General features: G+C 43.9%; 1 long non-coding RNA gene and 3 other non-coding genes across 4 annotated transcripts in view; all 4 read left to right on the plus strand.

Annotated features, from left to right (window-relative positions):
- The window catches only part of LOC137310834 (uncharacterized), a 227,062-nt gene that overhangs the window by 20,142 nt on the left and 184,566 nt on the right, over positions 1 to 22,354 (plus strand). The window lies entirely within an intron of this gene.
- Positions 4,488 to 4,560, plus strand: trnaf-gaa (transfer RNA phenylalanine (anticodon GAA)). Its single transcript has one exon. It is a non-coding gene; the product is annotated as a tRNA-Phe (tRNA).
- On the plus strand, positions 8,826 to 8,898 carry trnak-cuu (transfer RNA lysine (anticodon CUU)). Its single transcript has one exon. It is a non-coding gene; the product is annotated as a tRNA-Lys (tRNA).
- Positions 17,197 to 17,281, plus strand: trnak-uuu (transfer RNA lysine (anticodon UUU)). Its single transcript is given in 2 exon segments — positions 17,197 to 17,233; positions 17,246 to 17,281. It is a non-coding gene; the product is annotated as a tRNA-Lys (tRNA).

Here is a 22,354-nt window from a genome sequence, read left to right on the forward strand (position 1 = left end):
AGGGAGGGGCGAAGCCATGGAGGGATTTGAAAACAAGGATGAGAATTTTAAAATCGAGGCGTTCCCGGACTGGGATTCAATGTAGGTCAGTGATCACAGGGGAGATGGGAGAACAGGGTTAGGTTACGGGCAGCAGAGTATTGGATGAGCTCATGTTTATTGAGGGTGGAAGATGGGAGGCCAGCCAGGAGACCATTGGAATAGTCCAGTCTTGAGGTAATACAATAAGCTTGTAAGCAAAATTGAAGCTATTGGAATAAGTCGGGGCAATGGCAGCATGGATGCGAATTGGCTAAATGACAGGAAACAGAGTGTAGTGGTGAACGGTTGTTTCTTGAAGGTATACAGCGGTGTTCCCCAGGGGTCGGTATTAGTACCGCTGATTTTTTGATATATATTGATGACTTGGACTTGGGTGTACAGGACACAATTTCAAAAATTGCAGATAACACAAAAGTTAGAAGTGTAGTAAACAGTGATGAGGATAGTAATAGACTTCAAGAGGACAGAGACAGACTGGTGGAATGGGTGGACACGTGGCAAATGAAATTTAATGCAGAAAAGTGCGAACTGATATATATTGGAAGGAAGAACGAGGAGAGGCAAAATAAACGAAACGGTACAATTCTAAAGGGGGTGCAGGAACAGCGACCTGGTGGTATCTGTGCACAAATCTTTGAAGGTGGCAGGACAGATTGAGAATGCAGTTAAAAAGGATACTGGATCCTGGGTTTTATAAATAGAGGCGTAGAGCACAAAAGCAAGGAAGTTATGTTAAACCTTTATAAAACATTGGTTCGGCCGCAACTGGAGCATTGTGTCCCAATCTGGGCACCACAGTTTAGGAAGGATGTGAAGGCCTTAGAGAGGGTGCAGAACAGCTGCAGAAAAGAGGGTGCGGAAATGGTTCCAGGGATGAGGGACTTCAGTTCCAAGAATAGACTGGAGAAGCTCGGGTTGTTCTCCTTAGAACAGAGAAGGTTGAGAGGAGATTTGATGGAAGTGTTCAAAATCATGACGGGTTTAGATAAAGTGAATACGGAGAAAGTGTTCCCATTGGCGGAAGGATCGGGAACCAGGGGACACAGATTTAAGGTGATTGGCAAAAGAACCAAAGGCGACATGAGGAAAAAAATAAGCAGCGAGAAGTTCTGATCTGGAATGACTGCCTGAAAGGATGGTGGAAGCAGATTCAATCGTGGCTTTCAAAAGGGAATTGGATAAATAGTAGAAGGGAAAAATTGCAGGGCTGTGGGAAAAGAGCGAGCGAATGGGACTAACTGGAATACTCTTACAAAGAGCCGGTACAGACTCGACGGGCCGAATGACCTCCTTCGATGCTCCAACGATTCAATGATTCGTCAAGCTCAAAGTGCTTGCTAATTCAATGAGAGGTCCGTCTGTACAAAGAACAAGCACTTCCGCATTGCAGTTCTGCAGTCATTTCCTTGTTGGCTCCGGAATTAATACAAATACCACACTGTGTTATTTTGTCGTTTAATTCACAAATGAGGTAAATATCAGAGAGAATAAAAAGGCACCGCTGGGAATCGAACCGATGACTTTTTGTTACGAACAAGGCAATTTGCCCAGCTTCGCCAAGGAGACAAATTAAGCTGCAAAGACCCCAGCTCCTCTGACTGATACCGAGCATCTACCTGTCACTGTCTGATAGTGTTTGAGACAGTTTGTATTTTCCCATTTCTCTTGTCTATTTCGCTGTGTTTACCGATACTCTGTATCTCTCGCTGTGTTTACCGATACTCTGTATCTCTCGCTGTGTTTACCGATACTCTGTATCTCTCGCTGTGTTTACCGATACTCTATCTCTCGCTGTGTTTACCGATACTCTGTATCTCTCGCTGTGTTTACCGATACTCTGTATCTCTCGCTGTGTTTACCGATACTCTGTATCTCCCGCTGTGTTTACCGATACTCTGTATCTCTCGCTGTGTTTACCGATACTCTGTATCTCTCGCTGTGTTTACCGATACTCTGTATCTCTCGCTGTGTTTACCGATACTCTGTATCTCTCGCTGTGTTTACCGATACTCTGTATCTCCCGCTGTGTTTACCGATACTCTGTATCTCTCGCTGTGTTTACCGATACTCTGTATCTCTCGCTGTGTTTATCGATACTCTGTATCTCTCGCTGTGTTTACCGATACTCTATCTCTCGCTGTGTTTATCGATACTCTGTATCTCTCGCTGTGTTCACCGATACTCTATATCTCTCGCTGTGTTTACCGATACTCTGTATCTCTCGCTGTGTTTACCGATACTCCGTATCTCTCGCTGTGTTTATCGATACTCTGTATCTCTCGCTGTGTTCACCGATACTCTGTATCTCCCGCTGTGTTTACCGATACTCTGTATCTCTCGCTGTGTTTACCGATACTCTGTATCTCTCGCTGTGTTTACCGATACTCTGTATCTCTCGCTGTGTTTACCGATACTCTGTATCTCTCGCTGTGTTTACCGATACTCTGTATCTCCCGCTGTGTTTACCGATACTCTGTATCTCTCGCTGTGTTTACCGATACTCTGTATCTCTCGCTGTGTTTATCGATACTCTGTATCTCTCGCTGTGTTTACCGATACTCTATCTCTCGCTGTGTTTATCGATACTCTGTATCTCTCGCTGTGTTCACCGATACTCTATATCTCTCGCTGTGTTTACCGATACTCTGTATCTCTCGCTGTGTTTACCGATACTCCGTATCTCTCGCTGTGTTTATCGATACTCTGTATCTCTCGCTGTGTTCACCGATACTCTGTATCTCCCGCTGTGTTTACCGATACTCTGTATCTCTCGCTGTGTTTATCGATACTCTGTATCTCTCGCTGTGTTTACCGATACTCTATCTCTCGCTGTGTTTATCGATACTCTGTATCTCTCGCTGTGTTCACCGATACTCTATATCTCTCGCTGTGTTTACCGATACTCTGTATCTCTCGCTGTGTTTACCGATACTCCGTATCTCTCGCTGTGTTTACCGATACTCTGTATCTCTCGCTGTGTTTACCGATACTCTGTATCTCTCGCTGTGTTCACCGATACTCTGTATCTCTCGCTGTGTTTACCGATATTCTGAACCGCTGCAGTCCGTGTGGTGAAGGTTCTCCCGCAGTGCTGTTAGGGAGTTTCAGGATTTTGACCCAGCGACGATGAAGAAACGGCGATATATTTCCAAGTCGGGATGGTGTGTAACTTGGAGGGAAACGTGCAGGTGGTGTTGTTCCCATGTACCTGCTGCTCTTGTCCTTCTAGGTGGTAGAGGTCGCGGGTTTTGGAGGCGCTGTTGAAAAACCTTGGCGAGTTGCTGCAGTGCATCCTGTGGATGTTTAGGGTGGTGGATGGGGTGCCAATCAAACGGGCTGCTTTATCCTGGATGGTGTATGAACTGTGGGTGTGTATATATGAGTGTGATGTTTATATATGAACTGTGGGAGTGTATATATGAGTGCGATGTTTATATATGAACTGTGGGTGTGTATATATGAGTGCGATGTTTATATATGAACTGTGGGTGTGTATATATGAGTGCGATGTTTATATATGAACTGTGGGTGTGTATATATGAGTGCGATGATTATATATGAACTGTGGGTGTGTATATATGAGTGCGATGTTTATATATGAACTGTGGGTGTGTATATATGAGTGTGATGTTTATATATGAACTGTGGGTGTGTATATATGAGTGCGATGTTTATATATGAACTGTGGGTGTGTATATATGAGTGCGATGTTTATATATGAACTGTGGGTGTGTATATATGTGTGTGATGTTTATATATGAACTGTGGGTGTGTATATATGAGTGCGATGTTTATATATGAACTGTGGGTGTGTATTTCTGAGTGCGATGTTTATATATGAACTGTGGGTGTGTATATATGAGTGCGATGTTTATATATGAACTGTGGGTGTGTATATATGTGTGCGATGTTTATATATGAACTGTGGGTGTGTATATATGAGTGCGATGTTTATATATGAACTGTGGGTGTGTATATATGAGTGCGATGTTTATATATGAACTGTGGGTGTGTATATATGAGTGTGATGTTTATATATGAACTGTGGGTGTGTATATATGAGTGCGATGTTTATATATGAACTGTGGGTGTGTATATATGAGTGCGATGTTTATATATGAACTGTGGGTGTGTATATATGAGTGTGATGTTTATATATGAACTGTGGGTGTGTATATATGAGTGTGATGTTTATATATGAACTGTGGGTGTGTATATATGAGTGTGATGTTTATATATGAACTGTGGGTGTGTATATATGAGTGTGATGTTTATATATGAACTGTGGGTGTGTATATATGAGTGCGATGATTATATATGAACTGTGGGTGTGTATATATGAGTGCGATATTTTTATTTGAATTGCGGAATGAACAGGATGGGCAATTCCTCCTGGGGTTATATTTTTTTGAAGACAATGACATACAGTGAAATTTTGACATGAGGCCGAAATAGTTCAGTTGGGAGAGCGTTCGACTGAAGATCTCAAGGTCCTTGGTTCGATCCCGAGTTTCGGCAGTTTTTGGTTGTTTAGTTTCTTCTTCTTCGCTTCGATTCCCGCATTTATTTACAGTGAAATTTGATCCCCGCCACTGAAGGATTGGGGATGGAATAGAGAGACATCAAGGATGGGACATATTTCTATCGTCTGTATTTGGTTTTTATTTCTCTGTTACCTTCTGCCTTTTTCTCTTGGTTTTGTCTCTCTCGGTGCCGGGTGACTATTTGATTTGATGCATTTGTTCCAAATTGATGCCTTTTCCCCATCTCGGGGCGGTCAGACCCGCTCTGTCTGTCTGTTGCTGCTGATGATCATTCATGGGAACAGGCCGCGAGTTAAACGATTATCTGCAAACCGGAGAAAGGCAAATAAAAAGACGTGTTTCTCTGGCCCCAGGGGTAAAGTTACAATGGATGTTATTCAAAAAACTGTCCCCGTGAATTTGTCTGTGGGTTTCTTTTGTAAGGCTTCGATTTTAAAAGTTACAAAAAACCGAAATAAATAAAATAAATTACAAGAATCGAGTCCGTGATCATGATATTACGGTAAACTCTATGCAAATAAGTTAACCGGCCGGACGAACGGCACATTCGGCTGTTTAATTAATTTTTGTTCCTGTGCGCTGGCTGGTAGCACTTTTTGTGCATGGACCAAAAATCTCTCTGCTCCTCCACAGTTCCTAGTTTATCACCATTTAGAAAATACTCTGATTTATCTTAGATTTAAAGTGGATGACCTCGCTCTCCCCCACATTGAACTCTATTTGCCGCAGTTTTGCCCACTCACTTAATTTATCAATTCCCACTTTTCAACTTCCTGCTTCTATCAACATTATTTATTGCGCCACCAGAAGGCTGAGTGTTCAAATCACGGGGTAACCGTTGCTTTTCGAGCTGATCGGATTCTGGATCGTTCCGGAATGAATGTTCTATTTGCTTTTTCACAATAAACAGAACCTTGCACTCAAATCTGCTTCTCTGGTTCCCAAATTTCAGGAAGGCGTCTCATTCTGCCCTCGACTTTTGATCTTGAACTGCGGTTGAAACTTTTGCAAAGAGGGAAAAGAAGTCCCCAAATCGCTCCACGTGACTCTCAAACGCTTTGGGAAGAAGTTCAGTTCAAACAATCAGGACTTTAAAGGCACCTCAATGACCTGCACTTTCATTGAATGAGTTTTGTTCGCCATTGTATTCGACCGTGAAATCGCTCTCCGCTTTCATCTCACTGGTGAAGAGTGTGACGGCCTTGTATCTGTCAGATTGTAAGTGACGAGTTTGGGGTGAGCACGGGTCGCCTTTATTTTTGAAATCTCACCAAGCACCAGAGAAAAGAAACTTAGAATCAAACTGTCCCTGTAAGTGATGAATTGAAGTGAATATCGCTCCAAGCAGATCTGGACAATGCGCAGCGCAGCCGCACAGGAGTTCCAAATCCACCCTCTCGCCACTCGGCAATCGCATTAACTGAACTTTACTCTGGCCCAGTGTCACCGCGCTGAAATCAAGTCTTTCTCGGCCACATACTTTCTTAACATCATAGTTCCTGGTTTAAGAGTGAAAACTGCCGTCCGCTTCACTGTAAGTGCAAGAGACAACTTTGTAGACACCGTGTAGTGTCACAGACCTGCTCGTTTGACCTGCTCATTTCATCTCATCTCATTTTCTGCAATACTGGGACAGAGAATGGTGAATCACAGCTCGAAAAATCAATCCTCTCTCCGACTGGGGGACCGAGTCTTCCAACATACAGGCATTTAGGGGCAAGGGGAGTTTGATGTTCAGAAAGAAGACGGCACCGATTTTCACTCGTGCAAACTGCACACCCTTTATTTTGGAAAAGTAAACTGATGGTCAGACAGCTGTTACATTGATCGCTGCAAGCTGAAACGGTAGCTCGGTGAATTAATGGCTCAAGATGGCCACTGTGGTGCAATTGGTTCGCGCGTTTGGTTATTAACTGTAACGGTTGGTGGTTCGAACCCACCCGGGGACAATAGGGAGCTTTTACCTTAAAATTCGTTGTTTCGCATTTCCAGGTTTCAAATGTGTGTTCTGTTCACAGAGAAATGTACTGTAAACATTGCCAGCTGAGCGCGGCTGATATTCCACCTGCTGCTGGATAACAGGTATCTGAACAATATCCAAAAAACCGAGAATGGCTTGATGATGATCGAAATACTTCTTGACAGACAAGGTTCAAAAGGAGGGCTCACGATTAAAGTGAAATATTATTCACCTTCCGACAGGTTTCAGTTTATTTGTGAGAGATCGTTAAAGGATCCTGCAGCGCTGCCTCAGTTAACAAAAGCAGTTCGAAGCCGCTTTTTTGACGCAGCATCAAACCCATCAGTTTTTCGCAGTTCCCCAGCTCCCCGAGTGAGTGAGGCCGTGACAGCAGCAATATTGTCCGGCCCCGCTTTCTCCAATCACCCGCTGCCGGCGGAAAGCAGCGAATGCAGCCTCAGACAGCGCATTACTGTCCATCCCTGGGAAACAATTTCCAACTGAAACAGATTGGAGTTGTGCTGAGCTTTGAGTCTGTCGCGTGTCCGTGACGAGGTTCAGGTTGATATCATCCATTCATTTTTTTATATCTCAGAAGCGCACCAGGAGAAAACCGGAACTGAGAATCAAATTGTCCCTGTCGGTGATGAATTCAAGGGAATATCGCTCCAAGCAGATCTGGGAAAGTCACAGTGCAACCGCACCGAAGTTCCAAATTCTCCCTCTCGCCACTCGGCAAACATTAACTGACCTTTGCTCTGGCCTGGTGTCACCTCGATCAAACCGTCTCTTTCGCGTATGATTTTTTTACGAGTGCAAAGCGTCCCCCGCTTCAGTGAAGCTGCAATCGACATTTTCTTCTAGATGCCATGTCATGGGCCAGATAAAGGATGTGAACAGTTACTGCTGAGAACAAATTAAAAAGTAGCAGAAGTTCATCAAAGTTGCACCATTGAAAGTCCTGGGTGGAGGTTTAGAGGCTGCGATTGTGGGAAGAGTTTTGTTGCGATTCTAACAGACCTTCGAGTGAATTTCCGGGATGTCCAGAACACCGAAATAACTCAGTCAGACTGAAGATCTAAAGGGTTCAGTCCCGGGTTTCAGGAGCGTTTTCTCTCCCTCTCTGTTATCTTGATACCTCCTCCGTGCCCTTTCCATTCTCTGATACGCTCGGAGTGCCCCTTACCCACTGGCACACCCTGACGCTCCCTGATAACATCTGACAGTCCCTTGCCCTCTATGATAACATCTGGCAGTCTCTTGCCCTCTCTGATAACATCTGGCAGTCCCTTGCCCTCTCTGATAACATCTGGCAGTCCCTTGCCCTCTCTGATAACATCTGGCAGTCCCTTGCCCTCTCTGATAACTTCTGAGAGTGCCGTAAACTCTTTGATACCTCATAGCCTCACACCCCTTGATAACCCCTGAGAAGCCCTTTGATTCCCTTACAGCCTCTGGGATCCCGTTGCCCCACCGGATCCACACTAATAAACCCTTAGACTCCCTGATTTATTATCAGGAGCCATTAACCTCTCTGCTACCCAAGTGCGATTTAATTCCACATGTGGATCTACCAGTCTGTGTTAAGGATCAGATCCACGGTTTGTTCGCTCTCATTACTCCGAAGCACTCTGTTCACCGAGAGGGAAATCGCATCTACGTTTATGTGATTTTCAAAGAAAAATAAAACATTGCATGTACAGAATACAGAAATAGCTCAGATGGGGTAGCGTTAGAATTAAAATCCACAGATCCTTTGTTCAATCTCCGCTTAAGGCGGCCTTTTTTCCTCTCTCTCTGTTGGCGGAATGCATAATGAGGGGGTTAATCTTGAAATTAGTGCTCGATTAATGAGGCGAGAAATCAGGAATCACTTTCGCAAACAAAATACGGCCGAAAGCTGGAACTCTCTCGGCCAAAAGGATGTGGATTGAGGCTCAATTCAAATTTACAAGACTGATATTGACAGATCTTTTTTCGGTTCGGGTCCCAAGGGATATGTTTCCAATGCGGGGAAATCGAGTTGAGTTACAGACCACCTCATGATCTAATTGAATGGGACAGCAGAAAGAGGGGCTGAGTGGCCCTCTCCTGTCTCGATGTTCCTCTCCTGCTCAGCGCGGTACTGGAGGACGGGTAAAAGGCATCAGACTGACTCCAGAATGAAAAGCGAGTGCACAGAAGGAACGACGCTGGGATTGTCAGACAAACTGAACCCCTGCAGCAAAATCAACAGCTGCCTCTCTACAATAATAGGATGGGAAAAGATATTGAAGCTGGCCTGGCTCGCTCAGTCGGTAGAGCATGAGACTCTTAATCTCAGGGTTGTGGGTTCGAGCCCCACGCTGGGCGTTTCGTGTTTTATTTCTCAAACTGGGTGATAAAAGGTCCAAAGTGCGACCTCTTATCTCCAGTTCAAGAAATCCAGTTACATTAACAGACACAACACTGAGCTGTGTGAAAGGAAACCGTGAGCGTTGCCAAATATCCAGTCCCTCCCGATTCGATCTTCTCATTCCCTCCACATGGGACACGGACAGATTATCGGTTCAACCGGCTTCATTTTTTGCTGTTATTAAATGTGTTGATGCCTTCAAAATGTCAGGTTTGGAAAATGACAACTCTGGATCCATTCGCCTCTCTGATACCTCCGGAGACCCCCTTGCCTTATTTGATTCTCCCGAGCTCCTCATCTTCTCCGATATGGTCCGAGAGTCCATTATCCTTTTTGAACCTTGTCAGCGCCCTTTACACTCTCTGATACCCGCAAAATGCTCCTTACCCACTGTTACGCCCTGAGTCCTCTTACGCTCTCTGATACCCTCTGACACTCCCTTGCCCTCTCTGAGATCCCCTTACACTCTGTGATACCCTCAGACAATCCCTTCCCTTCTCTGAGATCCCCTTACACTCTCTGATACCCTCTGACAATCCCTTCCCCTCTCTGAGATCCCCTTACACTCTGTGATACTCTCTGACAATCCCTTCCCTTCTCTGAGATCCCCTTACACTCTGTGATACTCTCTGACAATCCCTTCCCTTCTCTGAGATCCACTTACGCTCTCTGATACCCTCTGACACTCCCTTCCCCTCTCTGAGCCCACTTACGCTCTCTGATACCCTCTGACACTCCCTTCCCCTCTCTAAGATCCTCTTACGCTCTCTGATACCCTCTGACACTCCCTTCCCCTCTCTAAGATCCCCTTACGCTCTCTGATACACTCTGACAGTCCCTTCGCCTCTCTAAGATCCCCTTACACTCTCTGATACGCTCTAATATTCTCTTCCCCTCTCTGGGATCCCCTTGCTCCACCGGATCGCCACGAAGAAGCCATTAGACTCCCCGAACCCTTCTCAGAGCCCATTACCCTTCCTCATACCCAAGTACGATGTAATTTCACAGGATGATCTATCGGCTTGTATTCAGAATGAGATCCACAGTTTGTACGGCCCATGCTGCTTCCGCCTCTCCCACTCCGAGAGCCCAAGCGGCGGTCGGAACCAATCTCCCTCCTATAAACTCGGAGTGTAAGTATGAGTGCGCTGTTGTTTCATAAACTGTGGGTGTGTATATATGAGTGCGATGTTTATATATGAACTGTGGGTGTGTATATATGTGTGCGATGTTTATATATGAACTGTGGGTGTGTATATATGAGTGCGATGTTTATATATGAACTGTGGGTGTGTATATATGAGTGCGATGTTAAAATATGAACTGTGGGTGTGTATATATGTGTGCGATGTTTATATATGAACTGTGGGTGTGTATATATGAGTGCGATGTTTATATATGAACTGTGGGTGTGTATATATGAGTGCGATGTTAAAATATGAACTGTGGGTGTGTATATATGTGTGCGATGTTTATATATGAACTGTGGGTGTGTATATATGTGTGCGATGTTTATATATGAACTGTGGGTGTATATATATGTGTGTGATGTTAAAATATGAACTGTGGGTGGGTATTTATGAGTGCGATGTTTATATATGAACTGTGGGTGTGTATATATGAGTGCGATATTTATATATGAACTGTGGGTGTGTATATATGAGTGCGATGTTAAAATATGAACTGTGGGTGTGTATATATGTGTGCGATGTTTATATATGAACTGTGGGTGTGTATATATGAGTGCGATGTTTATATATGAACTGTGGGTGTGTATATATGAGTGCGATGTTAAAATATGAACTGTGGGTGTGTATATATGTGTGCGATGTTTATATATGAACTGTGGGTGTGTATATATGTGTGCGATGTTTATATATGAACTGTGGGTGTATATATATGTGTGTGATGTTAAAATATGAACTGTGGGTGGGTATATATGAGTGCGATGTTTATATATGAACTGTGGGTGTGTATATATGAGTGCGATATTTATATATGAACTGTGGGTGTGTATATATGAGTGCGATGTTTATATATGAACTGTGGGTGTGTATATATGAGTGCGATATTTATATATGAGCTGTGGGAGTGTATATATGATTGCGATGTTTATATATGAACTGTGGGTGTGTATATATGAGTGTGATGTTTATATATGAACTTTGGGTGTGTATATATGAGTGCGATGTTTATATATGAACTGTGGGATTGTATATATGAGTGCGATGTTTATATATGAACTGTGGGTGTGTATATATGAGTGTGATGTTTATATATGAACTGTGGGAGTGTATATATGAGTGCGATGTTTATATATGAACTGTGGGTGTGTATATATGAGTGCGATGTTTATATATGAACTGTGTGTGTATATATGAGTGCGATGTTTATATATGAACTGTGGGTGTGTATATATGAGTGTGATGTTTATATATGAACTGTGGGATTGTATATATGAGTGCGATGTTTATATATGAACTGTGGGTGTGTATATATGAGTGCGATGTTTATATATGAACTGTGGGTGTGTATATATGAGTGCGATGTTTATCTATGAAGTGCGGTAATGAACAGGAGGAGCAGGGCTTCGGAGGGGTTATATTTTCTTGGAAGACAATAGCGCAAAGTTTCATTTGCTCTGGGGTCCAAATACTCATTTGGAATTGCATTGGACTGAAGATCTAAAGGTCCTTGGTTTAATCCCGGGTTCGGCAGTTTTTGGTTATTTAGTTTATTTTTCTTTGGGTCCATTCTCGCATTTATTGACAGAGAAATTTGATCCCCGCCACTGAAGGATTGGGGATGGATTAGAGAGACATCAAGAATGGGAAATATTTCTATCGTCTGTATTTGGTTTTTATTTCTCTGTTACCTTCTGCCTTTTTCTCTTGGTTTTGTTTCTCTCGGTGCCGGGTGAACATTTGATTTGATGCATTTGTCCTGAATTGATGCCTTCTCCACATCTCGGGGAGGTCAGACCCGCTCTGTCTGTCTGTTGCTGCTGATGATCATTAATGGGAACAGGCCGCGAGTTAAACATTTCTCTGCAAACCGGAGAAAGACAAATCAAAAGAAAGACGTGTTTCTCCGGCCCAGGGGTAAAGTTACAATGGATGTTATTCAAAAAACTGTCCCCATGAATTTGTCTGTGAATCTGTTTGTGAAGCTTGGGTTTTAAAAGTTCCGAAAACCCAAAATAAAGCCCCTTAACAGCCCATACAGGAATCAAACCCACGATTATAACATTATGGTGTGTTTTAAGCAAGTCAGCTGACCAGCCGTTACGAACATCCCAATCATCGTTTTTTTTTACCGATACTAGTTTGAAGTGATTTCTTTACACGGACCCCTAAATCTCTCTGGCCCTCCACAGTTCCCAGCTTCTCACCATTTAGAACGTACCCTGATCTATCCTTTTTTGATCCAAAGTGGATGACCTCCAGAAAAAGTGACTAAAGTAGTGGACAGGGGAATGTCAATGGATGTTATTTATATGGACTTCCAGAAGGCATTTGATAAGGTCCCACATAAGAGAATGTTAGCTAAGATAGAAGCCCATGGAATCGAGGGAAAAGTACGGACTTGGTTAGGTAGTAGGCTGAGCGAAAGGCGACAGAGAGTAGGGAGAATGGGTAGGTACTCACATTGGCAGGATGTGACTAGTGGTGACCCGCGGGGATTTGTCTTGGGGCCTCAATTATTCACAATATTTTTTAACGACTCAGATGAAGGCATAGAAAGTCTCATATCTAAGTTTGCCGATGACAAAAAGATTGCTGGCATTGTGAGCAGTGTAGATGAAAACATAAAATTACAAAGTGATATTGATAGATTAGGTGAATGGGCAAAACTGTGGCAACTCATGGACCAGCATATTCCTCACTCTACCATTACCAACAAGCCAGGGGATCAACCCTGGTTCAATGAGGAGTGTAGAAGAGCATGCCAGGAGCAGCACCAGGCGTACCTAAAAATGAGGTGCCAACCTGGTGAAGCTACAACTCAGGAATACATGCGTGCTAAACAGCGGAAGCAACATGCTATAGACAGAGTTAAGCGATTCCACAACCAACGGATCAGATCAAAGCTCTGCAGTCCTGCCACATCCAGTCGTGAATGGTGGTGGACAATTAAACAACTAACGGTAGGAGGAAGCTCTGCAAAAATCCCCATCCTCAATGATGGCGGAGTCCAGCACGTGAGTGCAAAAGACAAGGCTGAAGCGTTTGCAACCATCTTCAGCCAGAAGTGCCGAGTGGATGATCCATCTCGGCCTCCTCCCGATATCCCCACCATCACAGAAGCCAGTGTTCAGCCAATTCGATTCACTCCACGTGACATCAAGAAACGGCTGAGTGCACTGGATACAGCAAAGGCTATCCCAGCTGTAGTGCTGAAGACTTGTGCTCCAGAACAAGCTGCGCCTCCAGCCAAGCTGTTCCATAACAGCTGCAACACTGGCATCTACCCGACAATGTGGAAAATTGCCCAGGTATGTCCAGTCCACAAAAAGCAGGACAAATCCAATCCGGCCAATTAACGCCCCATCAGTCTGCTCTCAATCATCAGCAAAGTGATGGAAGGTGCCGTCGACAGTGCTTTCAAGCGGCACTTACTCACCAATAACCTGCTCACCGATGCTCACTTTGGGTTCCGCTAGGACCACTCGGCTCCAGACATCATTACAGCCTTGGTCCAAACATGGACAAAAGAGCTGAATTCCAGAGGTGAGGTGAGAGTGACTGCCCTTGACATCAAGGCAGCATTTGACCGAGTGTGGCACCAAGGAGCCCTAGTAAAATTGAAGTCAATGGGAATCAGGGGGAAAACTCTCCAGTGGCTGGAGTCATACCTAGCACAAAGGAAGATGGGAGTGGTTGTTGGAGGCCAATCATCTCAGCCCCAGGACATTGCTGCAGGAGTTCCTGAGGGCAGTGTCCTAGGCCCAACTATCTTCAGCTGCTTCATCAATGACCTTCCCTCCATCATAAGGTCAGAAATGGGGATGTTCGCTGATGATTGCATAGTGTTCAGTTCCATTCGCAACCCCTCAGATAATGAAGCAGTCTGAGCCCGCATGCAGCAAGACCTGGACAACATCCAGGCTTGGGCTCATAAGTGGCAAGTAACATTCGCGCCAGATAAGTGCCAGGCAATGACCATCTCCAACAAGAGAGAGTCTAACCACTTCCCCTTGACATTCAACGGCATTACCATCGCTGAATCCCGCACCATGAACATACTGGGGGTCACCATTGACCAGAAACTTAACTGGACCAGTCATATAAATACTGTGGCTACGAGAGCAGGTCAGAGGCTGGGTATTCTGCGGCGAGTGACTCACCTCCTGACTCCCCAAAGCCTTTCCACCATCTACAAGGCACAAGTCAGGAGTGTGATGGAATATTCTCCACTTGCCTTGATGAGTGCAGTTCCAACAACACTCAAGAAGCTCGACACCATCAGGGAAGAAGCAGCCCGCTTTATTGGCATCCCGTCCACCACCCGAAAGATGCACTCCCTTCACCTCCGGTGCACAGTGTGTGTACCATCCACAGGATGCACTGCAGCAACTCGCCAAGGCTTCTTCGACAGCACCTCCCAAACCCGCGACTTCTACCACCGAGAAGGACAAGAGCAGCAGACACATGGGAACAACACCACCTGCACGTTCCCCTCCAAGTCACACACCATTCCGACTTGGAAATATATCGCCGTTCCTTCATCGTCGCTGGGTCAAAATCCTGGAACTCCCTTCCGAACAGCACTGTGGGAGAACCTTCACCACATGGACTGCAGCAGTTCAAGAAGGCGGCTCACCACCACCTTCTCAAGTGCAATTAAGGATGGGCAATAAATGCCGGCCTCGCCAGCGACGACCACATTCCACGAACGAATATAAAAAAAGGTTTTGGAGTCCTCACCGCCAAAATTGCAAACACCTTATCGACATCTGACCGAGCAAACCCTGGCATAACCTTAAAGTCCCACATCAGGTCACCCCTCAGTCTTCTCTTTCCTATGGTAAAGAGCCCCAGTCTGTTCAAACTTTCAATATGGGGAAGTGTGAACTTTGGACCTAAACAAGATAGATCAGAATATGTTCTAACTGGTGAGAAGCTAGGAACTGTGGGGGAGGAAAGATGTTTACGGGTCCAAGAACAGAAATCACTGAATGTCAGTGTACAGTTACAAAAAATAATTCAAAAGACCAATGGAATGTTGGCCTTTATCTCAAGGAGCTGGAATTCAAAGGGGTGGAAGTTCTGTTCCAGTTATATAAACTCTGCTGAGACCACATTTCGAGTCCTGCATTCAGTTCTAGGCCCCACACCTCAGGGAGGATATATTGGCCTTGGAGGGGGAGCAGCGCAGATTCACCAGAATGATACCGGGGCTAAAATGGTTAAATTATGCGGACAAGTTGCACAGACAAGGTTTGTATTTCCTTGTGTATAGAAGATTAAGTGTTGATGTATTCGAGTTGTTGAAGGTGATTAAATGAGCCAATGGTGTGTGTGTGAGCTGTGAGACAGCTTGAAATCCCAATCCTCTCCACCACTGGGGACTGAGTCTTCCAACATACAGGGATTTTCACTCGTGCAAGTTTCATCCACATTTTCTGCTCTTCATTTCTCCGACCTGCTTGTTGCGCTTTTCCCTTCAATTCAGGACTGACAGGAAAAACTCGATTCTGCCGTCAATCTTCGGGTCACATGGAGAGATTTCAAATAATTGAAATCGACCCTGATCACCCCCAATATCGTCACCGACACGTTTGACGAGTGCAAAGCGGCTTCTATCGCGGTTTTACTGCACAACTCGTTCAAAGATACTGTCAGTAATTGGAGGGTCTTTCAAGTCATGACACGAACAGAACAGTTCGCACTGCCGTTTTCCCCAAGACGCTTCAGATTCATGGGGAATGATTTCGGTCTGGCGGTTAAAACCGTTCCCTCTTCACAAATCCACCTTTGAACCCGTGTCTTTTAGTATTTTTGATAACCGATACCAAATCGGTTTGTCCTGTATTTTACATTACTTTCTAAATATTGCAGATAAGCGGAGCACTTGAGCTGTCACAGCTGTGACTTTGACTTTTCTCCCTCTCCTCTCGATCTCCCCGGCAACTGCCACTAACCACAATCTTCTCTCACACTTCTCCATCAGGAAGTTCCGAGCCTCGGTTTTGAAATGAAATAACGCCCATCTCTCCAATCACCGACAGCCCAGAGAGAGTTTCTTCGTTTCAGCTCCCAATTTCCCCAAATCCTCAAAGTAGCATGAAAATAATTGTCCTTAAGTTAATAGCAATATAATTAAATGTTCTTATCTTCAGGGGCATTGTTTCAGATTCCACGGCTTTTAAAGGCCACTGCGGATGTTTAACGAATCGCCTCTTGGTTGGAGGTTTCTGTGTGGGAAAGATCAGGAAGTGATAATTGAGAGACCGAGGATGAAGCTGTTTGATGGGAGCACTGGGGACACAGACCGTGCGCGGCTCCAGTGGAGCAATCGGTCAGCGCGCGTTATTTCTACAATAATTATACACTCGAGAAATGCTGGGGTTGTGAGCTCCAGCGCCATCTAAAGTAGTTGAACCTTCTAAACATTTTGACTGGAGTTCAAGGTACAACTGGTTCCATAACACGTCGACTTCTTCATGTCCCCATGTGGGCACTGAGGCTCCTCTGACCTCCCGTCTTGCAATAGCAGGTGAGAGTTTATTTGTTTATAGGAGGGAGAGGGGGCGATTGGCGAGAGCTGAAATGGTAAAGCGGCCGGCACGACATCTTTAAATCTAAAGAACCAAAAACACAATTCTTCTTTCCGTGAAGCAGAGATTCATCGGTTTGAAGTGTCGTGTTGGGAAAATTCGGGAGGCAAATCTGCTGCCTGGTGTCACGGTGTAACGGGTGAAATTATTCAGCTTTCAATTGTTGATCGGCTGAAATCTCGAGAGGCCTTTCCCAGCTCCCGTGTGGAACAAGTTTAACTTTTGAGCCATTGGGTAAAGTGGGTTTTTTTAATTTCTGCGAACGAATGACAAGACATTTTGTACAAACAAGAAGAATTGTAAAATCACGAGTTCTCTGTCCATGTTTCTTACATCATGTTCAACAGAAACAAGGATTCGCCTCAACATGTTGCTGAAAATTGTATAAAAGAGATACTCCCCCGAATTCGACATCGACGGGGATAATTCAGAGTCCCACCATGAATCTGTATGATGGAAACTAATCCAACAGTGAGCCTGGATAGCTCAGTCGGTAGAGCATCAGACTTTTAAAATAGGTAGTGATCTGAGAGTCCAGGGTTCAAGTCCCTGTTCAGGCTAAAAGTTTTAAAACAGCTGGCAAGTTCGGCTTTTCCAGCGGACCAACATCAGCGAAAGGAGCAAGAGTTGGCCATTCAGTCCCTCGAGCCTGCTCCGCCATTTGATAACGTCATCGCTGATCTTCGACCTCAACTCCACTTTCCCGACCTCTCCCCATATCCCTTGAGTTCCTTCGTGTCCAAAAATCAATCCATCTCAGTTTTGAATCTATTCAATGGCTCAGCATCCACAGCCCTCTGGGGTGGAGAATTCCAATGGTTCACAACCCTCTCAGTGAAGAAATTATTCCTCATCTCTGTACTAAATGGCCAGTCCCTTATCTTGAGATTATAACCATTAGTTCTGGACTCTCCAGCTCGGGGAAACAACTTCCCAGCATCTACACTGTCAAGCCCTCTAAAAATTTTATATATTTCAATGAGATCACCTCATTATTGTAAACTCCAGAGAATATAGGCCCATTCTGCTCAATCTCTCCTCACAGGACAACACTCTTGTCCCAGGAATCAATCTAGTGAACTTTTGTTGCACCCACTCTAAGGCAAGTGTATCGTTCCGCAGGTAAGGAAATCAAAACTGTACACAGTACTCCAGATGCGGTCTCACCAAAGCCCTATATAATTACAGCAAGACTTCCTTATCCTTGTACTCCAACCACCTCGCAATAAAGGCCAACACACCATTTGCTTTCCTAATTGCTTGTTGCACCTGCATGTTAACTTTCTGTGATCCGTGTACAAGGACACACAAATCCCTCTGAATACCAACATTTCGTACTCTCTCACCGTTTAAAAGATATTCTGTTTTCTATTCTTCCGACCAAAGTGAATAACCTCACATTTCCCCACTTAATACTTCATTTGCCAACTTGTAGCCCACTCACTTATCCTGTCTGTATCACTTTGCATCCTCTTTGCATCCTCCTCACAGCTTACTTTCCCACCTAGTTTTGTCTCATCAGCAAACTTGGATACATTACACTCGGTCCCCTCATCTAAGTCATTAATATAGATTGTAAATATCTGAGGCCCAAGCACTGATCTTCACGGCACCCCACTAGTTACAACCTGCCAATCCGAAAATGACCTGTTTATTCCGACTTCCTGTTTTCTGTCCGTCAACCAATCCCCAATCCATGTTAATATATTACCCACAATCCCATGAGCCCTAATCTTGTTCAACAAACTTTTGTGTGGCACCTTATCGAATGCCTTTTGAAAATCCAAATATTCTATATCCACTGGTTCTCCCTTATCTACCCTGCTATCGACACCCTCAAAACCTCTTAGAGTTGTCAAAACACGATTTCCCTTTCATAAAAGCGAGTTGCATGTGCCTAATCATATTATAATTTTCTAAGTGCCCTGTTACCACCTCCCTAGTAATAGATTCGAGCATTTTCCCTACTACTATTGTCAGGCTAAAGGGCCTGCAGTTCCCTGTTTTCTCTCTCCCTCTTTCTTGAATAACGGGGTTACATTTGGTACCTTCCAATCCATGGGGACCTTTCTAGAATCATGGGAACTCTGGAAGATAAAACCAATGCATCCACTGTCTCTGCAGCCACCTCTTCTAAAACCCTAGGATCTCGGCCATCAGGGCCAATGAATTTGTCGGCTTTTAGTCCCATTAATTTATCCAGTACTGTTTCTTTACCAATCTTAATTGCTTTAGGTTCCTCACTCTCATTCGAACCTTGGTTCCCCAATACTTCTGGTATTATTTTTGTGTCTTCTACTGTGACGACAGATACAAAATATTTGTTTAACGTCTCTGCCATTTCCTTATTCTCCATTATAAATTCTCCTGTTTCTGTCTCCAAGGGACCCATGTTTACTTTCGCTAATCTCTTCCTTTATACATACTTGTAGAAACTCTTACAATCCATTCTTATATTTCTTTCTGGTTTACGCTCATTCTATTTTCTCCCATGTTATCAATTTCTTGGTCATCCTTTGCTGATTTCTCAAACTCTCCTAATCCTCAGGCTTACTATTCTTTTTGGCAACATTGTCAGCCTCTTTTAACCTAATACTATCATTAATTTCTCCAGTTAACCAATGTAGGACCACTTTTCCGGTGGAGCTTTTAATCCTCAAGGGAATGTAATTTTGTTGAGGAAATCTTAATTATTTCTTTAAATGTTCGCCATTGCTTATCTATTATCATATTTTTAATCTCATTTCCCAAACTACCTTAGCCAACTCACCCCTCATAACTACGTAATTGGTTTTGTTTAAATTTGAGACCCTAGTTTCGGACTTAACGACATCACTCTCAAACTCAATATCAAATTCTACCATATTATGATCATTCTTCCCCACAGGATCATTTACTCCAAGATTACCAATTAACCCTGTTTCATTACACAATACTCGATCTAAAGTAGCCTGTTCCTTTGTTGGTTCCTCGACATATTGATCTAGAAAACTGGCTGGAATGAATTCCATGAACATAAAACAGCTTATCTTGAGTTGCAAACATGGTGTCAACACGAAGGGATGATTTATGACTAGAAACCATGGCCAGATCTGCCAGGTGAATTAGATGTTTGCTGCTAACATGGAGAATTAATGAAACCAAGACTTCCCTGCAGAGAGCAGGGAGTTGGAAAGAAAGATGCTGGGCATTGAGAGGCGAAGGATTTTGTCGATAGCAGGATGAATAGACAAAAGGATCTCAACTCCCTGCTTATTTTCTATACTGATAAATATAGACAGAAATCTCATCTCCGTGCTTCTTTCAGATAATGAATGTCTTAATGCTCAAGAGATCACTGATCCAAGCCAATTATCTCCTCTCACACTCTCCTTCCAATCTAACACACGTTGCTTAACTTTGAAATTGTGCATTTTTTCACAGTGGATTCAATTTAAAGGAAACGATGCTGTGATCAGCTAGTTTTGTGAAGGAGATGGAGCACCAGGAAATTCATAAAAGGCTGATGATAACAGTGACAGTTAAGACACTGTGAGCTACAGTTAAAGGTCGGCAATATTTAAAGTATCAGGCAGCAGATCTTTTCCAAATCTTGACACAAATGGCAAGAAAATGTAACGTGGACTTTGATCAATGTCACGACTTTCAAATAGCAGACATTTTATACACAAGGCAAGAAAGATTTACAAGGATGTTGCCTGGACTGTAGAATTTTAGCTATGAGGAAAGACTGGATAGGCTGGGGTTGTTTTCTTTGGAACAGAGGTGGCTGAAGGCAGATTTAATTGAGGTGAACAAAATTATGAGGGCCCCAGACAGCATGGATTAGAAGGACCCACTTCTCTTAGCAGAGAGGTTAATAACCAGGGGTATAGATTTAAAGTGATTGGTAGAAGGTTTAATGGGAAACTGAGGAGAAATTATTTCACCCAAGGGTTGTGGGGGTCTGGAACTGACTGCCTGAAAGGGTGGTTGAGGCAGTCACCCTCATCGTATTTGAAGAATACTTGAACTGCCGGAAGCTACAAGGCTATGGGCCAAGAGCTGGAAAGTGGGATTAAGCTGGATAGCTCTTTTTCGGCCGGCACAGACGCGATGGGCCGAATGGTCTCTTTCTGTGCCATACATTACTTTGATTCGATGAGTCTAATTAACAGTAAGCAGGGTAGTTCAGTGATCATGAGAACGCTACTGAAGATAAATAACTGCTGGGAACCAAACAACGTGTCCGAGTAAACCACAGACTGGGGAAGTTCCAGGTCCAGTGACAGAGATGGATCACTACAGTGTATAAAAGTGACGGGATACTGATGTAAGGGGCAGTCAGGACTGGAGACACCCGAGATCAAGCTCAGGGTGCCTGAGGTTCCATCCAGCGGGATCATCTCGTGTACACGGGGGACTGGCATGTTTACTCTGGTACAGTACAGGAAAGAGAATTTGCTCATATATTTCTGAATGAGGTATTAAAGTTGCTGACTCTCAGACTTGTTAATTAATAAGACAATGCATTATTTGGAACCTTCCATCCCTTAGTCTCTCTGCTCCTCTACTTTTAAACTTTGATTATTTAGTTTACATTTCATCTAATTTTTCTTCCTCTCAAAATGTATCACGTCACATTTCTCTGCGTTAAATTTCACCTGCCTGTTTTCGAACCTGTGGACGTCATAATGAAGTCACTGACTCCTCTTCCCAGTTCCCCACGCTGCCAATTTTGGAGTCATCTAGAGATTTTCACCTTGTGTCCCATATACCCAAGCTCAGGTCATTCTCTATATTGAGAAGAGCAATGGTCCCAACACTGACCCTGGGGGACACCACTGTTTACATCCCTCCAGTCTGGAGAACATCCATTAACCACTACTCTCTGTTTTCTGCCCTTTACACAACTTCCTATCCACACTGCCCCATTCATTTTAATACCGTGGGTATTAATTTTATCAATAAGCCTCCTGTCCGTCATCTTATCAAACACCTTTTCACAATCCATCAACACAACATCCACTACATTCCCTTTATCAGTAGACTTGTGATATCTCAATTAATCCATGTTGGCTGTTCTTAATTAATGTGTTTTTCGAACAAATGTTGAAATGTTTGCTCCACCTCATCTGGTTTCACCTGTTTCAAGCCACAACAGAATTGTCGAGTTTTCTCCTGGAGCTTAAGATAAATTAATTTTAAAAAATGATGCTTCAGACAATGACGGATATCTGGACTTAGAACCGCCCATTCAGTGGCGCAACTCCCGCCCCTCACACACTCCGATTGGTTGGAGGACCAACTGTCCGCACATCCGTCCAGTCAATTTACCATAAGACCATAAGAGAGAGGAGCAGGAGTAGGCTATTCGGCCCCTCGAGCCTGCTCCGCCATTTAATGAGATCGTGGCTGATTTGATTTTTACCTCAGCTCCACTTTCCCGCCCTTTCCCCATATCCTTTGACTCCCTTGCTGATCAAAAATTTGTCTAACACAGACTTGAATGTATTCAATGACTCAGCCTCCACAGCTTTTTGGGGTAAAGAATTCCAAAGACTCACGACACTCTGGGAGAAGAAATTCCTCCTCATTTCCGTCTTAAACAGGTGACCCCTTATTCTGAGACTATGCCCCCTAGTTTTAGATTC

This window comes from Heptranchias perlo, unplaced genomic scaffold (genome assembly GCF_035084215.1).
Source record: "Heptranchias perlo isolate sHepPer1 unplaced genomic scaffold, sHepPer1.hap1 HAP1_SCAFFOLD_282, whole genome shotgun sequence".
Lineage (NCBI taxonomy): Eukaryota > Metazoa > Chordata > Chondrichthyes > Hexanchiformes > Hexanchidae > Heptranchias > Heptranchias perlo.